Source organism: Penaeus vannamei, chromosome 7 (assembly GCF_042767895.1).
Source record: "Penaeus vannamei isolate JL-2024 chromosome 7, ASM4276789v1, whole genome shotgun sequence".
In the NCBI taxonomy this organism is placed as follows: Eukaryota; Metazoa; Arthropoda; class Malacostraca; order Decapoda; family Penaeidae; genus Penaeus; species Penaeus vannamei.
The window spans coordinates 15333202-15338201 of NC_091555.1; the positions used below are offsets into that span (position 1 = coordinate 15333202).

General features: G+C 45.3%; 1 long non-coding RNA gene across 1 annotated transcript in view; it reads left to right on the plus strand.

Annotated features, from left to right (window-relative positions):
- LOC138862214 (uncharacterized) overlaps positions 1-5000 on the plus strand; it is a 47256-nt gene that overhangs the window by 18299 nt on the left and 23957 nt on the right. The window contains exon 2 of the long non-coding RNA XR_011398656.1: positions 1-1847. This exon is cut by the window's left edge and continues 749 nt beyond it. This is a non-coding gene — a long non-coding RNA (uncharacterized lncRNA). The remainder of the gene's footprint in view (positions 1848-5000) is intronic.

Below are 5000 nucleotides of genomic sequence, written 5' to 3' on the forward strand. Positions count from 1 at the left end.
CTGATTTCCTGGTGAACACGTTTAGTCTATGAAATCTGAGACCTTCCATCTCTTTTCCGCGAATGGGTCACGCTTCTGGTTTCCTGCAAGGGTTTGACTCGAGCTGCAGAGCGGCTGGCTTGCTCCCCTCTCGCAACAACCCCACCGTTCCTTCGCCGTGGATCCCTGGCTGCCGTAGGGGTAAATAAGGTGAATTTCATCCGACTTGCTTCAGATCGCAGCTTAACGCACCGCCATTAATTGCTATGATTCTCACCAAACCCGAATTTGTCTTGTGTCCTTTTAACATCATTGAACCTTCACCAGGCACCTCAGGAACCTTAAACACCGCATTCCGCCAGGAGCACTCGCTGGAGTCACCATTCAAGTCTGAGTATTTTTGCATCGCCTAAATAAGAAGTATTATCCCCATCGGCCTACATCAAGTCCCAGGATTTCACCAAGTAACCCGTTTTCTTAGCGCATTTCCCCGGCTCTTCATCTCCAACTCGCAACACATCATCCAGGCTCAAGACCCCCTGCCACCATCTCCGACATTCCGTTGAGACGAGCCGAGCGTACTACTTCCACACCGACACTTCAACTCTTGTGATGTTTGGGCTTCCATTTAAGAACAGTGTATAATCTCATTTAGATACAAATATATCTGTTTGTGAACGGGGAAACTCGAGCGGCCTTGATCAACCCATATAACGGTATTCCTCACACGTGAGCCTTTAGATTTCTATGATATTATAATAAAAAAAACAAATTGTATATAAGAACACGCCATTTCTTGCGGTGCCGGGTCGCCAAGCACCGGAGCAGGATCAGTCGGATCAGAAAAGGAACGAGAACGCCGGATTCTCCCCTTCTTCACCTCCGCCGAAACGTGAAGGCCTAGCGGGTCCTGTGATCCTGTGTTCCATGGCGTTATCCGAGGGCCCTCTTAGCGCCCCTCGAGAGTTTATCACGAGGTCCTTCAAGTCGCCAGTGTTCTTTTAAAGATTTGCTTCAAATGGAACAACCGCCAGACCGGCACTGGCAAGGGAAAGTGTGACAGACTCCTTATTGCAATTGATAACACGGACCTTCAGACTGAGGGACAGAGTGGTCTTTCGAAGCGTCCAGCTAGAACCACCCGGACGACTGTGCTGAGTGACAACGCTAAACCGGTGTTTCAATATCAAGTGTGAAGTGGCCTTACGCGAGGGAGATCGTGGACTCCGTTTTTCCCTAAGCAATAAAATATTCTCTCCTTCGTACGGAGGAAAGAAAAAAGAGGGGAGATTAAAAAAAAAAAAAATGCGACGCTTAATATAGGATTCTAACGAGGCAACGCGAATCACCGAGAGAGTGGGAGTGTGCGTGTGTTTTTCTAGCGCAGGTAAAGTACAACCTTCTCTGGCGCGATAAAGATGGCAAGTTTATGTCTCTGTTTACTCGTGGAATGGCATGCCTTACCCCGGATCTCGCGACGCCTTGCTAGCGTGAGGGGACCCCCTGGACCACAGTGATAAAAGCGAAGGAAAAAAAAAGAAAATCACGCCAAGACCTTTCAATACCCCTAAATACCCCCTTAAATACAAAGCCACGCCTCTACTACCCTGAGAGAGCTTAAGCAGATAAATAAGTATTAAATTAGCAAATAAATAAAACAAGTGGACATTTAAAAGCAAATCTAACGGGGAAAAAAAAACATCTCAGTGTCAACATCAGCATCGAGATCGAGACATCAGCTCCGCCGTCAGCCTCGCCTTCAGCTCCAGCACCGACGCGGGCAAAGAGCGAGGATGGATGTAGATCTGGGTCCTGTAGTTACCAGCTTACTGTTACTTCTCCTGCTTGTGTTCGTAGGAGGGAGACAGGTACGTGCGATTTTGACGTCCGTGTTCGGTCGTGTTGCAAGGTTGAAACTCAACTGTTTGCAATCGGCTTTCTCAGTGGGATATTTGTTTAGTTCAACTCAAGTTTTTTTTTCCATTGGATATTTTATTTTTGTAATGTGTTTCATTTTAAGGCGATTATTTTTTCTACAAACGCATACTTCATTGATTCTTTATTAATGGAAAGCATATACTGATTCCAAGAATCGTATAGATTTTGAGTATGCTTATTAAGATCAAGAAGCCTAATTGATTCCAAGCAGTTTATCAAAAGAATATTAATTGACTCCAGATTTAATTATAGATTTAAAGGGAGAGCTGGCAACTTTGTAGCTCTTTGTTTACTTATATTTACTTATCCAAAAATATTTCAAGCGGAGTTTTATTTTCATCTTTTTATTAAAAACCATAATTTAAGGGAACTGAATTTTCCACCTCAAGAGAAGCCCATAATTTTCAGTTATATTCGCATCACATTCATTACTCCAGAGTAAATCAATTAATTCCCCTTACTTAATTGGAGTCATTATTCAGTCCGAGAAGCTCTCCCATAATGCAAAGTACATAATGGAATTGAGTGAGCTGTATTTCACTTAAAATTAGACCTTGCTTTTGATCCAACGACAGACTTTAACGTATTATATGGCATATTTTCGTAATAAAGGAATAGTTAGATAAGTAAATGGAATAGTAAGTAAATGATATAGTATATTTTCGAAATTCATAAATCATTAGATAAGTAAGTAAATGAATACGCAAAAAATGGATACAAAAATTAATATACAGATCCTTTTATTTTGCGCCATAATCCAAATTCATAAAATCCGTAGAAAGAAAAGAAAGAGACAAATATCGTAATAAAAGAAGTGGCCGATGTTTATTGACATACGGCCGTTATCCCCGACCGGCTTCGCAATCCCTAAACCGCACGGAATGATTCTGCAACGATAATACTGTTGGTAAATACAGTCTTTTATTTGCTGTTCAAAACTACTTGTATTCGGGTTTATGTTTACCTTTGCGTTTTGCTGATCTAAATGCATTATCATTTTTTTTTATGTTCGATTTTCTTGAAGGTTTTGGATAGATTTATCGTGTTGCGCTTCGATACACTTCGGAAAAAAAAACAATTGACGGTCGGGATGAAGGGGAAACGAGCACCCAGCCATACCACCTTCCCCTTCGCCGCCACCTTATCTTTACCTATTCCTCCACATTTACTCAAAGGGTACCTCCACATCCACATTTGCTCAAAGGGTACCTCCACATCCACATTTGCTCAAAAGGGACCTCCACATCCACATTCACCCAAGCTCTATTTTTTACCTCCATCCCCACAGTCACTTGCTCCACTACCTCTCTCCTCCACCTCCATCACCACCCTACTCTCCACTTCCAACATTACCTTCACTATAGCCGCTTACCTCCACACGTGTCATCACCTCAAAACTCACCTTCACCTCCATCATTGCCGCTCCACCACCACCACCTCTATCACCACCACTCCGCCACCTCGAAACTCACCCTCCCTTCCATCATCACCGCTCCACCATCTCCATCACCACCACCTCTCCACCACCATACCACCACCACTACCTCCATCACCACCACTGCAGCTCGAAACTCACCTGCAGCTCCATCACCACCGCTTCACCATACTCCACCATCACCACCTCGCCACCACCATTCCACGACCGCCAGGCTCATCACCACCACCTCCCGACCACCTCCACCGCCACCACCCCCATCACCACCACTCCACCTCGAAACTCACCTCCACCACCACCACCTCTCCACCACTTCCATCACCACCTCTCCACTACCTCCATCACCACCACTCCACCTCGAAACTCACCTCAACCTCCATCACCACCGCTCCACCATACTCCACCACCACCACCTCGCCACCACCATTCCACCTCCGCCACCCCCATCACCACCACCTCCACCGCCACCACCATTCCACCCCCACCACCCCCATCACTACCACTCCACCTCGAAACTCACCTCCACCACCACCACCTCTCCACCACCTCTCCACTACCTCGAAACTCACCTCCACTTTCACCTCCACCTCCCGCTACCCGCATTGCGACAGACCACCTCCCCCCCACCCCCCACCCCACCAAAGATTAGGATAGTGCTATCAGAACTACACTTAGATAATGACCATTAATCCAAATCTAATCTAATTAGTGTAGGTCCCTTATCTGTGACCTGCCTTTGACCTGATATCGTCTTTCGTGGGGCTTATCTGTGACCTGGGTTGACCTGGGAGTCGCTCTTATCCTCTCCTTTCCTCTCCTGATTTCGTGTTTTATATTGCTTCTTTTTTGGTTGTTTCTATGTTTCCTATTATCGTTACTTTGTGTTTATCTTTATCTGTATCTTTTTCGCCGTATTTGTCTCTAATATCTGTTATCGTTTTGCCTTTTTGTTGTTTCTTTGTTTCCCATATTTGATATCATCGTTACTTTTGTCTTTATCTTTATCTATATCTCATGTCTGTTATCCTCGTGGTTGTCTTAGATATCGTTATCATCATTTTCTCATTAATGATCATTGTATTTTTCATAGGTTTTCTCACTCCACTTCCACCTCTTCCACTTATGTACCAGTTCATCAACCTCAACATTTCTTTCTCTTCGTCCACCCCTTCACTCCACTTCTTCCACCTACCGCATCAACTTCCCTGTCTTCCATCTACTCCACTTTTTTTCTTCTCTCCGTTCTTTCTAAGATCCACGACGCTGTTGATCTTTACCAACCTTCTCCACTTCCTCCACCCTATCCACTTTCTCCATTTTGTCTACTTTCTCTGTCTCCTATACCTTCTCCATCTCCTCCATCTTCTTCATCTCCGCTTCCTCCACCACATCCACTTTCTCCATCTTTTGCACTTTCTTCGTCTCCTCCGCCTCCATCTTCTTCATCTCCTCCGCGTCCTTCACCTTCTCCACCTCCCCCACCTCTTCCACCCCCTCTTCTTGCACCTCCTCCACCTTCTCCACCTTATACACCTCCTTCACCTCCTCCATCTCCCCTACTTCTTCCACCCCCACTTCCTGCACCTTCTCCACCTCTCCCAATTCCATCACTTCCACCCTCCACCTCACCTCTAATATCCTCTCCACC